The following is a 22,628-nucleotide window of genomic DNA, read 5'->3' as shown; positions in this document are numbered from 1 at the left end:
TATGGCTTACCAACTTTGCTGATGACTGCAAACTAGGTGCAATCATTGAATCCCCCAAAGATGTCATCATACTACAAAATGGGGTTACACAGACAAATGAGTGGTGCCAAAGCCATGGACTTAAACTAAATGCAAGAAAAATGAATTATCATCCCCTTCAGCAAAGGAGAACACCCTGCTTATTACAACATTAATAATATCTCCTATGTTCAAACCCAATGGTGAGAGATTTAGAAATACAAGTTGATAGCAGCCTTAAATTTGATCATCAGGTGTCCACAGTAGTAAGGAAGGCCTTCTATGTTGCACACCTTATAAGCAAATCTATACCATCCAAAGCTAAGGAGGTTATAACTCCCCTGTACTTGGTTCTAATCAGACCAATAATAGAGTACAATGCTCCTTTCTGTATGTACCTCACTAGACATCTGCAGCAACTGGGGAGACCTCAGAGGTTTCTCACCAAGAAAATTCAGGGCCTACAACACATGACATACATGGACAGACTGAAGGCCCTATCACTTTACTCAGTATCATATAGACTGCTTAGAGACTACTTGTGCTGGGTCTACAGAGAAGTCTCAGTCCCTGCCTTGATGAAGCTGCTACACATCCACAAATCCAATGTGACAAGATTCACTCACTCTAGGGATCTTAACCTAGCCTGCAATATTAACAGGACATGCTGGAGAGACAGATATATCTCCCAGAGATTGCCACTCCTCTGGAACAAACTCCCAATTCATGTAAAACAGAGCTCCTCAATGACCTTATTTCAGTGTAACTTTGACAATTGGATGGCAAACCGTAAATTTACACCAGGGGTTTGACCTATGTCCTTCTTAGACAGGGGCAGCTCGTGCTGATCTTAGATTAGGGCATTAACATAGATTATGTATCTTGGTCCATAAGGGAGCAAGGGTATAACATGGCTAGGCTTATAGAGGCCTTAGGGCTAATAGCCTAGTAATGTCCTATGATCCCATGATCCTATAAATCACACTGATAAAATGAGCTGTGGCTGTGATGAGTTGTGACTTGATGAGTTATAATTTCACAGCTTCTGTAGAGTACCACATCAAAAAGAGATTGCATTGCTGTGTTTCAAGTAAATCTGGAAAAAAAATAGTTGCCAAATATACAAAATCTGTCAAGATAAAATGAAAGAAAAAAAAAAAGGATGAAATGTGACTTTATAACTTATTTGTTACTTCTTCTGACCTTAGATAATGCATTAATTCATTTTGGAACAAAAATAAGACATATGAAGGGGACATTAGGCATTTTCTGAGTAGCAAATCTAGAAATGTTAAGAATAATGTTACAATGGATCGGAGACTTTGAATAATGTGACAACTGATAAAAATGTAATTCTTCTGTTGGAATAGAATAACTGTGGCACAGTAGCTATAGGTACCATGAAGGACAATGATTTAGTGTTGAAATGTTAAGAACAAAACATTATTTTTTATTGTCAATGGCAGTATTGCATCAGTCTGTTGCTAATTTTCAAAAACTGCACTGACTGTACTGCAAGGTAATGTACATGGAAATCTACTGGGTATTATAGCAGGTGACTTTAGTAAATATACAGCCACCCATGAGGCATGTTGCTAGTGGAAGAGAATGTTTTACTGAAGCACTGTCAGCTGTTTAGTTACTCACATCTCTAAATATGCCAACAACAGTGATTCATGCTTAAAATATACCCTACTTTATAAAATGTCCTCAATGTAAAATGAGAAACATTTCATACTTGTTAGTATGAACAATACCAGTTTCAAGACAGTGATGCTATGTTCTGAGGGCTAAAACACTTTAACAGAATTCAGGCATATTTTTATCAACCAGAGGAAAAGTTGTGGATAGTAATTAAAAAAAGAGTTGAATGATTTTTATCTGGGAGAAGAGGGGGAAGAGGGCAAGAGTTAAGTGGAATAAGTTGATCCTTCCAGTAGAACAAGGTGGTTTAGGATTACCTGATTTGAACAGATATTTTAGAGCTGCACAATTAAGGATCTTATACATAACACAAGTAAAAAGCTTCACTTCAAAGTGGAAAGAGATGATGATGATGATGATGATGATGAAGCAGTGGGGAAATTCAAAAAATAAGGAGAGTGAGATTTTGGATGTAGATCCTTAAGGAGGATAACAACAGTCATATAGAATATTATATTCATAAAGTAACAGAAAGTATTCTAAGAATGAAGCCAACATGAGAATGGAGAAAGGAGATTCTGCCAATAGGGATGAGTGCAATTAGAGGTGAAGAGAATAGGCAAGAGTGGTCTGGAATTTACTGGAGGAATCTGGCAAAGGAACCAAGATATTGGAAACAAATATTTAGGGAGGGAAAGGTAATACAATGGGGAGAGTACAAGAAGCCATTTGGATTGCAGGCTAGAGATTGCCTTCCCTATCAAGGATTGATATCAGAGTATATGTGAAGAGAAAGAGATAGTGAGATCCTAAGTGAAAGACCCACAATGGTAGAGTTTTCAGTTGAATCTAGAACAGAATCTGTTGTTAAAAAAGGCATAATTAGTAGGGTTTATAAAACAGAGCACTATAACTATAGAAATCAATCAGAGGAGGTTAGAAAAGATTGGGAAGAGAGATTGGCTAAGCAACTCACAAAGAAACAATGGGAGGAGATATGTATGGCTCCCAAGTATGCAACAACAAAGTCTAGAAGATTTAGGATTTTTGCTTGGAAGTGTTTGCTTGCATAGGTATTTTTATACCCCAAGCAGACTCCATAGTATTTTTCTTCAGGTAAATGGCAAATGTTAAAGGTGTGATGGGGAAGTAAGAGTTAACTGGGAACATATATTTTGGGAGTGTAATTACTTGGCAGACTTTAAACCTTCCCTACAGAGTACTCTGTTAGAAATCTTGAGTGACAAGAGTGAAACTAAGGAAATTATTTTTTTTTTTGAGCTGGGACACAGGGTCTGAATTGCCTACACATAATAAGGACTTGTTAAGTTTAATTCTGGTTGGTGACAGAAAAGCAATAACTAGAAAAAGGAAATCTAATTCTAAACCAATTGTATCTGGAGCAGTGAATATTGCAACAGAGATAAAAGAACTGGAAGTGGAAACTTTAGAAAAACGTAAGATCAAATTACATAGAAAAAATGGAAGTTGTGGGAACAATATATGCAGTAAAATGTTTTGGAGGTGGAATGAGGTTTCAGGGAAGGGAAGAATTGATTAATTTATGTAATGTTGAATTGATTATATCGTACAGAAGAATATATGTGATGTATAATGTTTGTAGCTGTGAACATGCTAATATATTTGTTTTCTTTTATATACATGTAAGTTTGCTTATTTCGCAAATGATGTTTAAAAAAAGACCCTTTAATGGAACTCAGCATAAAGATTTTTCTCATTAAAACATTGAACATTCTGATTTCTGGTGGTAACATTGATGTGGTCCTTACATCATTTATTTTAAAAGCAACTGTTATAGACAGGAGTAGTGCACAGATATGAAAGTATCTGTGTTCATTCAATTATTTGATTAATTACCTTAATATTTGAAAGACAATGTTTGGATATAATAGGAGTCTGATGGCAGCCTGTGCAACTGCAATGTCATTGAATCAGGGTCGGCTCATATTTAGCAACTGTTACAATTAGTAAACTGACCAGTATGTTATATTCAGTTACCAAATTGTTCTAGAAACATGATTTTGATTTTCTATTTTTTTGTGGGTATGGTCATCAGTTTATTCATTTATTCATTTGTTTTTGAGACTGTGCAGCTATGAAAACTCTATTAATTTTGTATTTGTACAGAGTCTGTACAGCTACTGTTGATGAATGTCACTTTGCATCAAGGTTTAGTGACACTGAGAGATAAAGCCTGACTGCACAACAGGGGACCTGAGTTTGATTAGTAGCACAGATGCTGCTGGAGCTGGCTGGGGAGGATGGAAGTGAACAACCACTGTTGGCTCACCCATACTGGGCGAAGGAGGGCAGCTTGAGCCTGCTTTTTATGATATATCTAGCAAGATATTAGGTGCTTTACCTGTGGAGCATGGACATAGGGAGCCTGCACTGCATTCATAGCTCTGATCCAAAGTCACTTTGGACAGCAGCAATTGCGGCATTTTAGTGTGAAGCTAGAGAGGAAGGGTGCTGTGCACAGGCAGAGGGTAGGCCACCATGCAGGATTAGCAAGCTGGCCCACTCCCTACCACCTGACTCTTACTGCTGGAGAATGGATAAGCCACTAGGGCTTCCAAAGCAGGAATGCATGGTTCATAGGGTACTCTCCTAACCTGGGAATGCCTGTATCCTGTCCCTTGGGAATGAATGGGCCAATCAGTGCTAGTAATGGAGACATTGGGTGTGGTCCTGTGAGGAGAAAAAAAAAAACGATGTACTAACAATGGAGCTGACTATGTTTTTTAGGAGTTAAGGAGCACATCTCCTTATATGAGTGTACAATGGGCTTTGCTCCTTAACAGAATGCCTTTTCACATGCACAATCTACTTTTGTACTAATCGGTGTTCAGTTTGCTGCAGGTTTGTTTAATTTATTTCAGATTTTGTGCATCTGTCATACTGACAGTCATTTGACTGATCTAGATTTATAAATAATATGAATTTCACTGTTTACTTTTACAATACAAATTAATATAAACAATGTATTAACTTTATTGATGTTTTTTCTGAGGTTGTAACAGAAACAATTGCTTATGTTTTAAAATTCTCGTATAGCCAAAGTCAGCAAAGTAGAATAATAGGTTCATAGGTTGGTACTAGGCTATCAGCCCTAGGGCCTAGGCAAGCCTAGCCATAACAATTCCCTGGATATTTCTTCCCACAATATTTACTTCTCTGGGCCCCTGTCTAGCAGGGCGACTGACATGATCCCTGGGGTGAATTTCCTATCTCCCATCCAATCATCAAGGTTCTTTTTGAAGAGGGCCAATGAGGCGCTCTGCTTGACATGTATGGGCAGTCTGTTCCAGAGTATGGGGAGTCTCTGGGTCAGGAACCTATCCCTCCAGCATGTTTTGTTCATTGTGATGACAAGGTTTAGATCCCTGGAGCATGTGGCTCTGAGGAATTGGGATTGCTTTAAGTGGAGCATGTTCAACAGCTCAGGGTTTGACATGGCCTTGTATGTTAAGCAGAGATCGCCTCTGAGTAGATGATATGCCACAGAGTATAGCTGGAGTTTTTTTGGACGGTCAGAATATGGCATCTGCTTTAGGCCTGTGATTCTTTTAGTGAGGTATTTCTGTGGCCTTTCCAGCTGTTGCAGATGTCTTGTGAGGTACATACCAAACGGGGCATTATACTCTATAATGGGTCTAATGAGGGATGAGTACAGTGGGACAATGACCTCCTTTTTTCTGGATGAAAAGCCCTTAGTGATGAGGTGTGCCACATAGAAGGATTTCCTGACTGTTGTGGCAATGTGGTTATCGAAAATGAGACCACTGTCCACCTGTGTCCCTAAGTCTCTCATCACACTTTCGATGTTTAGCATCCTGCCACCTATGTGGTAATTCATGGGTACATGTTTTTTTTCCAAAGGGAATAACTATACATTTCTTGGCATTAAGCTTGAGCCCATGGCTCTGGCACCAGGCATTTGTTTCTGTAAGGCCTTTTTGTAGAATATCCACATCATTTGGGGATTCAATGATGGCTCCCAGTTTGTAGTCATCTGCAAACTTTGTTAGCCAGAGTCCCTTAGTGTTGGCCTGTACTTCAGAGAAGTAGATGCCAAACAAGAGTCGTCCCAGGACTGAACCCTGGGGTACTCCACTTGTCTGGAACTGGATTTGGAGTCAGCTACTTTTACAGTCTTGGTTCTGTCAGTAAGCCAGTTGGCAACCCATCGAGTGATGTAGGGATTTATGCCCAGCTTAGTAAGTTTATCTATTATTCCAGAGTGGGGGATGGTGTCAAAGGCCTTGGCGAGGTCCAGATAAGCTGTGTGGACCACCTTACCCTCGTCCACAGCTCTGAAAACTGATTCGAAAAAATCAATCAGATTCAGGAGACAAGATCGGCCCTTCACAAACCCAAACTGGGTGGGGTCCAGTGTTTGAAGGTTGCCAATATCTTTGTTTATAAGTTCCATGATAATGCGTTCCATGCCCTTGCAGATCAGGCTTGTCAGACTGATGGGACGGTAGTCCCCGGGATCCAAGGTGGATCCTCCTTTGTGGAGCGGGATAACTATAGCTGTGTGCCACTCAGTGGGCACGAAGCCTGAGGTGAGGCTATGATTAAACATGACACTTAGGTGAGGTGCCAGTTCATTTTGTAGTTCATGTAGTACACAGCCTGGGATGTCATCTGGTTCCATGGATGCTGTATTCTTAGATTTAGAGAGTGCGGTTTCTACCTGTGTGGCCGTGATTATCAGAATTTGGCAATATTTTGGTATTGAGATGGGCCCTTTAGGGGGTAAGAGGGGGTGAAGTTGGCACTAAATCGATCTGCCAGGATATTGGCAATATCCTTGGGATCAGTATATTTAATGCCATTCTGTTGTAGCTCAGAGCAGATCTGCGGATTGCCATTTAGATTCTTGACATAACTATAGAATGCCTTATGGTTGTCTTTGGAATCTTTGGCAATTTTATTTTCATAACTAGCTTTTGAGGATTTTATGAGGGATCTCAGCTTCTTACTGAGGCTGGTGAGGGAGTTTTTTGCATCCTGGGATTTTCCTCTTTTCTGCAACAGTTTCTTCCTTCTGTTGTATAGTTTGTTTATAGCAGGGGACCACCAGATTGGCTTCCTTTTTTTGGAGAAGAGCATCTTGGTTCTATTTGGGATGGCACGATTCATGCAAGAGTGGATGTGCTCATACAGTGCCTTAGTGTAGGATTCTGCAGTCAAACTTCCAGATCCCGTCTGCATGGGTGTTGTGACGTTTGTCACTTCTGACTTCAGTAGCATGACGTTGGCTTTGGAGAAGTTTTTTAAGGAGGTTTCCTTACTGGGAGTGGGGTTGGGATGTGGCTGTCAAAGGTGATTTGCTTATGGTCAGACCTGACCAATGAGGAGGTGACCACTGGTGTGGAGCATTTATCTCCCATGTTGGTAATGACCAGGTCTAGGATATTGGCTCCCCTGGTGGGACAATGGATTAGTTGATCCAGGGCATTGGAATTTATGAAGTCCAAGAACCGTTGGGAAAAGGAGCTGGTACCCGAGTAGTTTTCCCAATTTATGGCAGGATAGTTGAAATCACCCAGTATTAGGGTGTTTGGTTGTATATTAATATTTTCCAGTATGTTTAGAAAGGTGTAGTGAGAATCTTGAGACATGGTGGGGGATCTGTAGCAAGCTACAATTTGGATTGCAGTCTTACCTAGTGTTAGTTGCACCTGGAGAATTTCAGATGCATTGTGTTGGGCAACTATCCTGGAGGTGTGAATATCCTTGATGAATAGGGACACTCCTCCACCTTTAGTGTTTCAGTCTTGGTTTTGTGGCCGAAAAATGTAGTAAGAATTGTAGCCTGGTATTGCAGAGGTGCTCTCTGGAGCCTTGAACCAGATCTCAGATACTGCACAGATACCGATGTTCTCCATTTTTAGGAGTGCCTCGAGAGAGTGCATTTTGGGGTTTAGACTTCTAGCATTGAGTAGCATTACCTTCAGATTTTGCATGCTTGTATCTGTTACAGTGGTGATTTTATCCTTTGAACCTTGCCTAAAAAAGGCACTAAAAGGGTGGCAAGATCTTTAGCCAGTAACCTGAATCCCAGGGGTGACAGGTGCAGACCATCTCTGGCAAAGCATTGTGGTTTGTCGATTATGTCTTCCCAGGCAGACAAATACTGGATCCCCTTTGAATGACACCAGAAGCTTAGCCAATTGTTGAAGTCAATCATTTTGTCCTTATACTGTGGTATCATTCTGGGCGAAGGCAGGACGCTACTCAGGGCTAGGGTCATACCTGCCTGGGTCACATGATCCAAGAGCTCTTCCATGTCTCTTTTCATCTAGTCCAGGGAGGTATGTCTCAAGTCATTCACTCCAGCATGGACAATGACAGAGTCGTATTTGTACTTGTTGTGGAGTGACTTGAGTGCATGAGTTATGTGGCGGATCCTGGCACCTGACAGGCAGCTGATTGTAATTTTCTCATTGTTCAGCCTGGTGAGTGGGACATCAGTGTGCCTGACTATAGAGTTACCTATGACTAAAGTGTTGGGTACATTGTCTTGCCTTAGGGGCTGTTGTTGGGTGGCACACTGGTGTTGTGAGCTATGTGTCACTTTGGTTGTGACTGGTGTTTGTTTGCGTTTCAGCTTCAGAGGTCCTTGTTGCTTGGGCAGGTTAATGTTCAGGGCCTCCGCATATGTGGGTTTAGTGTTGCTATGTGTGGGTGTTGATGGTGTGGGCTTTGAAGGGGTATGAGTTGCTTGAGTTGTAATGCAGGTGTTAACCTTCTCCTCTTGACTGTCTAGCACAATCTTGGCCAAAGAGAGCTTAGCTTCCAGTTTGGCTATGTAAGTGCATCTCTCGCAGGTTGTAGTGTTGGGTGGTAGGAGGAGAGGATTGTCTGTGTACATGAGGCAGTTGCCGCACTGCCCTACTATGCCCAGATTCACCAGGTGGACAGGAGAAATCACCGGAAGCTCACCCTTGGATATGCCTGTTTAGGTGCTTTTCTGTAAAGTTTAAGAGCTGTTTTCTCTTACCTTTGCAAGGTGCTCTGCAATTATAGGCTGTTTAGTGCCTATGATTAATTTCTCCTTACTGACAAGGAGAACTGAGTGCTTGAATCAGTTTCAGGCTTCTTAGTGCTTTCTTGTAAAGTTTAAGAGCTGTTTTCCCTTACCTTTGCAAGGTACTTTACAATTATAGGCTGTTTAGTGCCTATAATTAATTTCTCCTTATTTACAAGGAGTGTTGAGTGCTTGAATCAGTTTCAGGCTTCCTAGTGCTTTCCAGCAGGTTCTAGAGCAAGTGCTAGTCACAGAGGTTCAGATTTTAGTGCTACTACTGAGAAACCAGCTAGTTCTAAGGGAAAATTTGAAGAGCAGACTTTCTGGCACCTGAAATAGTTTAACTGTAGCCTCACAGTGCTGCACAATGTGAAAAATGTGCAAACACACACGTTTTTAAGCCAGAAAGTTGAAAGGGATAGAAATCAGCCCAAAAAGGCTAATAAAATTACAATTTCAGAGCTGGAAACCACTCCTCTAGCGATAGATAGGCAGTACAATGCTCACCAGTCCCACTGATAAGCAGTAGGACTTCCCACTACCACAGCAAGGTCTGGATAGCTCTGAGCACAGAAAATAAAGTCCTGAGACAAGCAATGCCTGGCATATGGACTGGCTGGAAAAGGTTGGAAACGAGCAAACAAGATAGTATTTTTTTTTTGTTGAAACAGGCTAAACAAATCAAACTGTACTAGTGTCCCACTCAGTTTATTAGCCGCTTTCATCGAAAAGACTTCATCAGAATACAAAATATCAGAAAATTCAATCAATTTAAATACTTACATCCTAATCGCACTCAATATAACAATTAAACAATTTAAAATATCAATTAAAACATTTACTCAAAGTAAAACTACTGTTTTAAACTTTATTAATATATACGCTTCTGTTTTTTAAAAAAACATTTAATATTCACCATATCAAGTCCAGGGGCTCTATCTGAACTTAACTTAATTTTCCATAAGGCTTCTTTTTGTTCTGAGTTTTAAAGTCCTCTCCTCAAGTCTCTGTTCTATGACTGAAAAAATATTTTTTTTTTAATTAGAGCATTTAAAGTGTGTTTGAACAAAGCACTTTGTGTGTCCTTCTTTTTAATGTAATAGCGATGTTCCCTAATACATTCAAATAACACTCTAGTGGTCATACCAAGGTTAAAATCCAGACACCCTGAACAAACACGAATATACACAAGACTCGTAGTTTTACAGTTGTATCTCCCTTTTAAAGTAATGATATATGAAGAATCAACCAACATTATATAGGAGCCTTCCAAAATATAACAACAAATATTACAGTGACCACACTTGTACATTCCAGCCTGTTTGTTGGAAAAAGTGTTAGTGCCCACAACCTTAGTATTATCATTTTGTAAAAGAACTTTGAGGTTAAAATTATTCCTATAAACAAACCTTGCAGCACTTCCCACAATATTGTATAATTCCTTATTCCCTTGTAAGACTTTTCAATTGTTACTAATAATTGAATGTATTCTATTACTATCAACTGTCATATCTAAAGTACAAGTTAACCTTCTATCCTCACATTTTTTTGAGGATTCTTGGGACTTTTTGGATAAGTTCCATGAATTCAATGCTAGATATTATTTTATGCCTGAAGAAAATATTATTTGTACAGTTGATATTTGTTCACTTTTTACAGCTATACCACATGATGAAGGGGTAGAATTTGTTAGAATGTTTCTTACCAATTTTTCTGATATCCCCACCCAACAGGTGAATTTTTATTGTAGTTTAATTGATGTCTTGTTGGACAACAATTATTTTATTTTTACAAACAATTTTATAAGCAAAGAAGGGGAGTAGCTATGAGGTCTCCAGCTGCCCCTCCTTTGCAAACATAGTGCTAGGGTGGTGGGAATTTATTGTTATGCAACATTAAAGACACCTATAAAGTGTGCTTTTACAAGCGCTTTGTAGATGATTTAATTTTTGTTTTGAAAGGGACCCCTCTAGAATGTCAGAATCTTTTGGATGAAATAAATGAAAAATCTACCTTTTGAAATTTTTCAATGGGTGAAGTTTGTCATGTTGTTAATTTTTTGGATGTTACATTACAATGAAATAATGATAACATGGAATATGATAGTAGACTACATAGAAAAGCCACATTTGCCAATAGTTATTTACATTATAATAGTAATCACCCATTTTATATGAAAAAAAATCTGCCTGGGGACAATATATGACGGCCAGTAGAATAACAACCAGTGATACAATTTTAAAGGAGGAATTTCATTTTACAATGAATTTATTCCTGAATGGGAGTTATGATAAAGTTTTTCTGAAACAGAAAAAAAAATTTTGGAAAAGAGAAACTCTTCTTTTCCACCTATCTTAAAACATCATTTTGTTAGTCACAAAAAGAACTTAGAGAATTTAGGTGAAAAGTGTGAGTATAGAAGGTTAACTTGTACTTTAGATATGACAGTTGATAGTAATATAAATGTTCAATTATTATTTATTTATTTATTTATTGACATTTGTTTAATGGGAAAGTCCACTGGGCCAGGCTAGCTCATTTTTAGTGGAGACCCGGGGAGAAAAGCTCAAGAGAATTTATATAAAATTCAAAAACAGCAAAACTAGCAAACTTGCAAACTAAGCAAGTTTGAGCAAAAGATAAAACATTTTTTAAAAAAGAGGTATTGTACAATACAGAGACTAAAATTACAGAAGAAACAAAAAGTTACTTGCAAAACAAAATGACTTTCATAATATGTATTAAGGTTAAATAAAGAAATCTAATATCTAATATTAGTAGCAATTGGAAAGTTTTACAAGGGAATAAGGAATTATACAATATTGTATGAAGTTCCCCAAGGTTTGTTTATAGGAATAATTTTAACCTCAAAGTTCTTTTATAAAATGATAATAGTAAGGTTGTGGGCACTAACACCTTTTCCAACAAACCCATTGGAATGTATGCTAAGTGTGGACACTGTAATATTTGTTGTTATATTTTTGAAGGCCCCTGTATAATGTTGGTTGATTCTTCATATACCATTACTTTAAAAGGGACATACAACTGTAAAACTAGGGGTGTTGTGTATATTTGTGTTTGTACATGGTGTCCGGCTTTTTACTTTGGGGATGACCACTAGAGGTTATTTGAACGTATTAGGGAACAGCAATATTACATTAAAAAGGACACAAAAAGTGCTTTGTTCCAAAACACTTTAAAGTGGTCTAATTATAATTTTTTTTTTCTGTCATAGAATGAAAGCGCTTAATCTTTCTATTGGATTTGTTTTTATTTGTGTGGTTTGGATCGTTTCTTATTGCTGAGTCGATAAATAAAGAGGTGTATTATAGCTTCGCTGGTTCTCAGGCTCGTTCTTCTTGGATTATTTATTTCTGATATATACAGTAATACACAGAGGAAATTCTACTGACTTAATAAACAAACTAGATAATGTTGGTACCTGTTTACATATACCGCCCATGTTTTTGATGTATCTATAATTAATACAGTAAACAAAGAGGCAAATTAAGGTTTACTTTCATTAACTCAAAAGACTCAAGTTTTAAAATGCATGCTATTGAACAAAACTCATTCAATCCAGGTGGCTTTAGAATTTCAAGGGCACCATTTCAAGTTTTGAGTTATTGACTGTATTAGACCAGATATTAGGGGTGGGCCTTTTTCCCTACTTTTAGAGAAATTAGAATTGCTTTGACAATTCAGACTGAACTCTTATCAGCCACCTGGATTGAATGAGTTTTGTTCAGCAGCATGCATTTTAAAACTTGAGTCTTTTGAGATAGTGAAAAAAATCCTTAATTTACCTCTTTGTTTACTATATTAATTATAGATACATCAAAAACATGGGGGGTATATGTAAATAGGTATCATCATCATCTAGTGTGTTTATTATGTCAGTAGAATTTCCTCTGTGTATTACTGTACATATTTACATTAGTAGAAAGGTAGTTTAAGAAACAGAACACCCTGCTTGACAGGTTCAAACATTTATTCCAACTTTAGCACAAAGCACTTTTCGCTTATTATTTACTAGACATTTTACTTTTGTATTTTTTGAGAAGATGTAGTAGTATTATCAGTGAACTGTATACCATGTCTTGTAAGACTGAAATGTTTTTTTAATTTTGTAATTATGGCTGTCCCATTAATTATGTGGTAATTAGCACTTGTATTTAAGCTTGCATTCATTTTACCATGTACATTGTCTGGTGAAGTTTAGTCAACAGACTAAACAAAAAGTGCTTAACTACTGTCTTTTGCTTTTATTAAAGAGTGGAGCAACTGATTCGATCGTTTTTTTTGTTTTTTTTTATTCTTAGTCTGTGTATTTTCGTTGTTTTACTAATGATTTTTTTAGCTGTAGTGCACATAAAATAACATGTTTCACCAGATGGTTGTGTAGCACTTCATATGTTGGAAAAAAGATAATTTGTTAAGTATGGAAAGAGGTAACATCAAACATTAGAAAAGACACTGGCATTTATTGATTTATTTACATTTGTTAGCCAGGAATGTCCAGATGTGTGAATCCATTTTCAGTGGAGTCCTGATGAGAATAATCTCAAGACAACAGACAGGAAAACCCAAGCTAAACATGACAAGTAATATCTAAGCCAACGGTAGACATATGGTGTCTCCCCAAATTATGCATAAATTTTAACATCCGAAACACATAGTATCATCTATAACAGAATTTGTACAACAGAAATAGCAGGAAACATAAGACAACTTAAACAAAACTTACATCTATATCCCTTAACTTTGTGCTGGAAAGAGACTAATAATGTGTAAATAATATAGGGCATATTCATAGGTTCATAGGTTCATACTAGGCTATCTGCCCTAGGGCATTTATAAGCCTAGCCAGAATGTGTTTGGTTTTTGCCACCCATTTTAAATTTATTTTGCTATGCCCTTTTTCGAGGTTAGTATACTGTGCCTCTGTCTAACAGTGACACAGAAGTGATACCCGGGGTAAACCTACGATCTCCCATCCACTCATCAAGATTCCTCTTGAAGAGAGTCAATGAGGGACTCTTGTAATTAACAAAAACCCAAACCACAAAATTCTCCGATGGATGTGGAGAAAACACTACCGAGGTAGTGGAACCTGGCAGTCACTCACAATTGCGGGTAAAAATGCGTAGGTATTGCAAAAAATTACGAACTGGAGCAGTGAAAATATTCTTTCAAGATAATTCACTCGACAAAGACTCCGTGCTATTGTCACCGTTTATTACAAGTATTACCTAGGTTTCGTCCGTCTCCACGGACTTCATCAGATTACATAAACTGTGATATACAACCTGCTTATATATCTTAGATCAACTGAATGATTAATACATCAATTAAGTTTAATTAAATTAATCAATCAATTTAATCCTGGGCATATGCCTTTCATTTAATTTCATTTAATTTTTTGCAATACCTACGCATTTTTACCCGCAATTGTGAGTGACTGCCAGGTTCCACTACCTCGGTAGTGTTTTCTCCACATCAATGAGGGACTCTGCCTAACCTGGACTGGGATTTTATTCCAGAGTGAAGGGAGCCTCTGGGTTATGAATCTGTCCCTCCAGCATGTCCTATTTATTTCAGTGCTGAGGTTCAAGTCTCTCGAGCGCGTAGCTCGATGGGATTTGGATTTTCTGACGTGCAGCATGTCCATTAATTCCAGGTTGGACATGGCTTTATACGTCAGGCACAGATCACCTCTGAACAGGCAGTATGCCACTGAGTAGAGCTGGAGTTTCTTTAACCGGGCAGCATATGGCATCTGTTTGAGCCCTTTGATCCTCTTGGTGAGGTACTTTTGGGGTCTTTCCAGTTGCTGCAGGTGTCTGGTAAGGTACATCCCAAAAGGGGCATTATACTCAATTATGGGCCTGATGAGGGATGAGTAAAGAGGCACGATGACCTCCCTGATCTAGATGTGAATCCCTTCATGATTAGGTGGGCTATATAAAATGTTTTTCTAACCACTTTGGCCACGTGGTTGTCAAATGAGAGATTGCTATCAACTTGGGTCCCCAGGTCCCTAATTACTTCTTCTGTACTTAATGGATTACCACCTATGTGGTAATTTGTGGGCACTTTGTTTTTGCCAAAGGGGATGACTATACACTTTTTGGCATTTAGCTTGAGGCCATGGCTCTGGCACCAGTTGTCTGTTTCTATGAGGCCCTTTTGGAGGATGCTTGTGTCGGCTGGAGAGTCGATTATGGCACCCAGTTTGCAGTCATCTGCGAACTTGGTCAGCAGTAGTCCTTCCGTGTTGGCCTGTACCTCCGAGAAATATATACCGAACAAGAGAGGTCCCAGGACTGAGCCTTGTGGGACACCACTTGTAACTGGTTTGGAGTCTGACATGGCTCCAGCAATTCTAACCATGTGGGTTTTGTCCTTGATCCAGTTTGCAATCCATCTAGTAACATAGGGGTTTATATTTAAGCTGGTGAGCTTATCTATAATGCCCAAGTGGGGTACTGTATCGAAGGCTTTTGCGAGGTCCAGGTAGGCTGTGTGGACCACCTTCCCCTCGTCAATGGCCTTGGTGACTGTTTCAAAGAAATCAACCAGGTTTAAGAGGCAGGATCTGCCCTTAACAAAGCCGAACTGGGTAGGATCCAGTGTTTGTAGGTCCCCAATATCTTTATTTATGAGGTCCATGATGATCCTTTCCATAGCTTTGCAGACCAAGCGCGTCAGGCTTATGGGGCGATAGTTTCCAGGATCCGTTGAGGCACCACCTTTATGGAGAGGGACCACTGTTGCTGTATGCCCCTCTTTGGGCACATATCCTGTAGTAAGGCTGAGACTGAACAGTAGTTTTATGTTTGGGTTTAGCTCTTCTTGGAGTTCATGTAGGACACAGCCCGGGACACCATCTGGTCCCATTGATGCTGTGTTTTTTGCTTTGGAGAGGGCGGCTCTTAACTGAGCATCTGAGATGTCAGGAGGGCAGCACTCTGCTGGGATAGATATTTGCCCTTTTGGTGGGGAGGGGGGGGGAGAAGTTTGCTCTGAACCTGTCAGCTAGGATGTTGGCAATGTCTGTGGGTTCGGTGTATTTTTTGTCATTTTGGACTAATTCTGAGCATATCTGGGAATTACCACCCAGGTTCCTAACATAACTAAAGAAAGCCTTGTGATTATCCTTAGTGTCCTGTGCAATTTTTCTCTCGAAGCTGACCTTAAACAATTTTATGTGTGCCCGTAGTTTTTTGCTAATACTGATCAGTGATGCCTTCCCTTTTTGGGATTTTGCTATTCAAGATATGGAAGTCAGTCTGTGGAAAGAGCAGTGAAGGACAGCCATATAACCTCCATCTCCTAGCTAGATATTTTATCTCTGTGTTAAATTACTTCTATGTTGACAAATATCTCAGCTTATTCCAGAGTTTACTTATTGTGATGACAAATTTTGTATCATCAAACAGATTTAGAGAGAGATGGACAAGATGACTGACAGATTTCAAACATCACATTGTGGATGCTTTAGCTTTGCAAATGTGTAAGCAAGGTTCTGTTTATTGATTAAATTAATATATAATTTAAGAAATGGAATTAATGTTGTGGGATGGCGGATAATATTCTCCTTATGTAAACAGACATGTTATTATATGTTACAGGTGTGAGCATTTAAAGGGCAAATTCATTCCACTTCTTTGCTTAAAATAAAGGAATACTGAAAAATGGACAAGTATATTTAAAACAGATGTCCTCTATTAGCATTACCTTGGCTTACTGACAGAATAATGGTTTATAGTTTTAATCAAGTATCCCTTGTGTCAGGTGTGCATATACATCTGTGCAGTGCATAGTCTAGCTGACTTTCAAGAAAACATTCTGAAACCATCTGCACAAAGAAAGTAAAGGCAAGCATTAATAGAGTCAGGAGCTAATATAATGGTAAACTAGTCCTTAGGTTCCAATGTACTGGTGGTTCCATTCAAAAATGTGCATGTTTACTTATTCTGTATTACTTTAGGACAACAGGAATGATGCAAATATAATCAGTCTTCCATTTTGTACAGTCATGCAATATTCACTAGCTGCTTCATCTGTTATACTGTATTAACATCTTAAAATGCTGAGAACTGTGCAGCATGTTTCCATACAATTCTGTTTTTATGATGAAGTTTAAATTATCTATACTTTATATTTAAGCATTAATACTGTATCATTCTTGTAAATGTTGTTTAATGTTTTAGTTATTCACTGTGGTGTCACACACCTGGCTATGCTTTCTGTACATGCAACGTTTGAAATGCCTTAATGGCAGTTTAGTTTTTTTTTTCTTTGTATTCCTAACTCCATTTCTTACTTGTTACTGCTGGACCAGTTTGCTTAACCAGTTAACAAGGTATAAATAATTATATAGCATAAATAAATAGTTTTAAATATAGGAGAATAAAGATGGAATTATTCAGCATAATATTTGTTTGTTTTGTGCTTAACATTTTGGTGCTTGAGCTATGCTAGTATATTTTTGTTTATTTTTATAAGCCTATATTTGTACCGTGATGATGATGATGATGATGATGATGCAATCTAGCAGTACTTTTGAATGGCAGCATTTCAATCACTTACAAGGGAATCACCCCCCCACCCCACACACACACACACACACACACACACACACACACACACACACACACCACCTTCAATGTATTGTTTCTTTTTTTTTTCAAATTAAATTTTTATTTCAGTTTCCAAAAGAAAAAAAAATGTTGCTTGTTATAAACAGTTAATACATAGCAGAGATAAAATAACAATGGAATTACATAGGATCAATTAACACACATTATACTATGGTTTACAAAATTCTGTGAGTTTGTCCTTGCTGGTGCAGAATGTAAACAAAGTTTAAAGAGAAAAAAGAGACAATTTTTCATTATAATAAAACTTGGCAAATGACAAATATATCCTGTAATATAAATTTTAATAGGAATCTCACTAGGAGTTAAAACATCTAATTTTTTGTATAATTTTTTGCCATTGACCATTGTTATTTTTATAAGAAAGAAGATTATAATTCTATACCTGTATCTATCAAAAGAACTATTTACAATATTTACATATATTTACACTGGGTTGTCACTCTTGAAGTATATTGTAATGGAGTTTAGAGTTGAATATATAGGTGGTAGTGGACGTTGGTATATCTAATGTACTTAACATAGCATTCTTATAGTATGATGTACGTAATCTCCGCATTATGCTGGAAGAAGGATTGGTTTTGAATTGATTTGGGGGTAGTATAATAAAGTAATATATTCTAGTTTTAGCGTAGATTCAGGATAGAATTTCTATAAGCTTTTCCTAGTATTTCTTGAAATAGGTCAGTTTCTTTTGACTCACAGTTTTTAGTTTGTTAGCCAAAACATATTGAATAGCTATATTTTTGAATTCTGATTAAGTAGTGCACTTAATGTTACTATGATATGTTTGGATTCTAATGTGTATGTATTGGGGAAAATGTTTAATATTGACATTTCCCATGAGAGGGTGGATTTCATATAGCCTGATTTCTCCAATTTCACTCTTAGAGAGCACCAAAGTTTATGGACAGTTTTTCAAGACCAAAAGATATGGAGAATGTCAGCTATTGTGTTAGCACATGTGGGGCAAAATGGTGAGGAATTAGGATCTATTTTACTTAGAAAAAGTGGTGTATGGTAAGCATTGTTATTGATCATGATTTGAGTATAGATTCATTTTTTGAAGGGGGTAAGTTTTGTAGTTATGTCTATCGCCGCTAATTTTTGTTCGTTAGTTAATTTCACATTTTTGGTCATCCAGTAGTTTGAGTATAAGATTTCATTTTGATATTTGGTTCGGGTGATTAGTCTATAAGTATTTGATAGCATTTTGTTTTTTTGTAGTAAATAGGAGATGAGTTGTTGGTATATCTGGAATTCTTGTGAAGTTACATTGATTTCTGATGTTTTCAGGTTTATTAAATATAATATTTGTTTAATGATCAAACGGTAGTTTTTTTTTTATGCCAAGTGATCAATAATATAGCTTAGGGGTTGATCTTTTAATTGATAGAAATCCCATATTGTACAGTTTTTAATTAATATTTGGATATTTTTCTAGGTTTAACATATTGTTATTTAATTTGATTTCAGGATTCATGTGTATTGGTTGTACCATAATTAAGGAGTTTTTTATGTTTAAGGAAGTGACAAGCATTTGAAAACATGCAATGTATTGTTTCTTAATGTTCTCTAAGGGCAATAACCAGGTAAATGCTAGTAACCAGGAACTATTTCCTCTGTCTATGTTTGCTAAAGAATTTGGGCATAAAAGTATTAAGCCTCAGCCAATTCCACATCTTGCTACAACATCAGGTGCTATTGAAAACATGTAGAGAAAGGTGCAATGAAGAATGTTAAAACTATATGTTAACTTATACTCATATATGAAACTTTGTAGTACAGTACACTAGTTATGGAGGAAAGCATTAAAAACTGTTTCGGTGAGAGGTTGATTATTTTAAAAAGGATAAATTTAAGTAGAAACCATTTTAATTACAGTCATATCACAATTATTTCAATAAAACATGCTAGCAATGGCTGATACCATAAGTTTCAGAAAAGGCTACCACCAGTGGTAAGTCCTATCATCTTCATTTTTCCGCTTTTGGTACTTTCTAATTCATAGACAGCTATACCACTATGATTCTATGCTGTCTGAAGAATCACCATACTGGGTTGTCATCAGGGCTTACCACCATGTTAATGAGGCATTCTGGTAGTGGCATATGAAAGTGAGCTATATACTTGGGATTTATGCAGAGCTGCATAAATTATCACAACCAGCCACATTTACCCATTACCTTCAATGAGACAGACTAGTATGTTTCCAAAATTTAGTGGAGAGGCAGTAATGGGAGATGTATGAATGTGTGTATATGTGTGGCAATATGTGTGCATGTCTGCAAAGGTATGACTGGTCTCAGGTGAATGTGTGTACGTGTGTCGGCATGGTCACATGGTCACAGTAGGAGGGGTAGTTAGGGGATAGGTAGAGCAGGTGTGGAGGGGTGAATGAGTCAGTGTGTCTGTGAGTGCAACCGGCTTTGGGGTGTCTTACCTATGGGGATTGTACATGTGTATGTGTGTGTGTGTGTGTGTGTGTGTGTGTGTGTGTGTGTGTGTGTGTGTGTGTGTGTGTCTGTGTGTGTGCGTGTGTGCGTGTGTGCGCGTGTGTGTGTATTGAATGTGCATGAGTGGGAGAGTGAATGAGGAGGGTTCCTGTCTCAAAGTGATGCATGGGCTGCCACTGGTGATTAACACTTGCAGCAATCACCACACAATTCGGATACATGCAAATTAAGTGAAAAAAGGTCTTTCCTCATTGCAACTATTACGCCTATGAACTGCTGTTTTTCATGATTAGCCCTTTTTGCTGCAGTAGTTAATGGATTCTTTTTGAATCCTGATCATAGTCTGGTAAAAATTAAAATATTACTACAATGGTGGCCAGGTTATCACTAGAGAAAGGGAATTATATGTAAATACAATGTATTTGGCCAAAAAATAAATCAAGCTTTTAATAGTACTGCAAAAATCTAAAAGACCTTGAGGAAGACATAGCAAAACTGGCCAAAGAACTGAATTACAGAGATATAAGAGAATTCATTAATATACAAAGAATTGGACTGCACTGAGGAAGCAGACTGCATAATGAATTCAGTTTTATTGGAATAATATAGATAATTAAATAAATCTACTTTGAAATCATTTTGGAAAAAAAGATAAACTGGTTGACTCAAAAGTGTAGAAGGCTCGGATGCAACCCGTGTTGAGTGGCAGATATCAATCAGCTGTGAAGAATTATTTCACTAAAGCAGTATGCAAGTATCCCAGAACCTTGTTCATCTTCCATGTAGAGATATATGCAATTCCAGAAAATAATTAAGAGTGGCGGAAGTTTGACAGCAGGATGTGGCTAAGGCTAAAGAAATAATACAACTGTATTTATACTGTACCTCTCAGTTCAAATGACTTGTAACATATTAAAACAACAATGATGTAAAAGAAAGAAAATATTTTTAAGACATCTTAAATTATCTATTGAATATTAAACTGATTAAATGCAAGTTTTACAGTGGTACACAAGAAAACAATGTGCTTAGCTGAATTAAATCAAATGCTTCTTCAAAAAGGTAAGTAACCTGGAAGATGATGAAAATAACTACTCCTGCTATCACAACGGAGAAAGTCCTCAATACTCTATTTAAGGCCAATAATACTGCAGTGATAGGCCCTGACAATATCCCAGGTTGCATTCTGAATAGCATGAAACATAACCAATCTGGCCCTCTGGAATCACTATTTAACGGTAGCTTCCAAACAGGCTTCAGGCCTCATGAATGGAGAATGGCAACCATCATCCCTCTGCACAAATGCAGGACATTTACAGACCCTGGAAACTAAAGAGCCATAAGTCTCACTATTCTCATATGCAAAGCTGTGGAAATAATTATCACAGCAATTATCAATAATGACACAGGAAATCTCCAGACACTAGACCCAACCAGTTTGGTTTCATCAAGGGCAGGTCATTCCTACTCAGCTCGATGGACTTCTTTAAAAAGATGACCAAAGCAATGGTTAAATTCATCATGGTTCACATTGCCTACCTTGGCCTGTCCAAGACCCTTGACACAATACCAGTTTCTGGCATTGTTGACAAATTCAAGAGGTTAGGTAAAAACCCTTATGTCACCTGATGGATACCCAGCTGGCTCACAGACAGGATCCAGGAAGTTAGAATTGGGAAGCCCATCCAAAAAAAAATAAAATAAAATAGTTCTTTTCACCCAAATCCCTATCTCACAAAAAAATAAAATCCTCTGTTTTAATAATACAAATGATTAGGTATGAAAGCGGTTGATAATCTTAAGTTTGCCTGGCATATTCAAAATTGCATAAAAAGCTCACCAAAAACTAGGGATACTTTACAGAGCCAAAACATTTCTCATCAACATATCTAAAACTACACTTGCCACTACTTACCTCCACCCTCTCTACTTTATGGTGCCCCCATCCTTACTAACCTCCAGGCATCACAAAAAGCAAAAATTGAAAAATGCTACAATAAAGTAGTTAAATCTGCAGCAAATACCACTTTCAGAACCCACCATTGTATAACACTAAAAGCCTAAATTGTTTAAAACTACCCCATCCGCTAACATATACACAGCTTCTTACCACCTGTAAAATTATCCAACATCCATCTGCTTGTCCGGCACTAAATACCATTCTACACAACAATGTTCCCACTCAATCAATATAATCCAGTTACCAAAAACTTTTCTCTGTTCACAAATATCAAATCAGCTAGGCATTGTGTGCACTCATAGCATGCTACTATGACCTAGAAAACCTTAACCTGTATCCCTCAGGTCAGTACCCGCCCTCCAGTCCTTTAAACCCATTCTGAAAGACTTCCTAGCCAAAATATTGCTCTGTTCTTGTGCAGCCTCAGGATAAACTGTATTCCTAAATATGAACAAGCACCTCTTCATACCTTACACATTCTTAGTCCCCCTTCTTCACTTACTTACTTAATTACGCCAATCAGTTTCTCTCCCCGACTATCTACACCATCACTAGAAGTTGAAATTTCCCTATAAAATTATCTTGAATTTCCACAGTGTGATTCCTTGAACCTCTTGTATTAGAGGCACATGGAATACATGCAAATGACCCCTTAAGGACATCAGGTGTTTCAGCTATATGGCAGTTCTGATTGCCCATGATGTTTTTTCTTTTTATGTATATAATGGACGATTTCAGGCCAATGGTAGTCCTCAGAAAATCCACATGCACACAAGCAAGACAATTCCCAACACAACTCATAAAGCCACATCTCATTGTCTCTC

Source organism: Protopterus annectens, chromosome 1.part1 (genome assembly GCF_019279795.1).
Source record: "Protopterus annectens isolate FY-2018-M chromosome 1.part1, PAN1.0, whole genome shotgun sequence".
Classification (NCBI taxonomy): Eukaryota; Metazoa; Chordata; order Ceratodontiformes; family Protopteridae; genus Protopterus; species Protopterus annectens.
The sequence above is the reverse complement of the archived record's forward strand: the minus strand, read 5'-3'. Positions refer to the sequence as shown.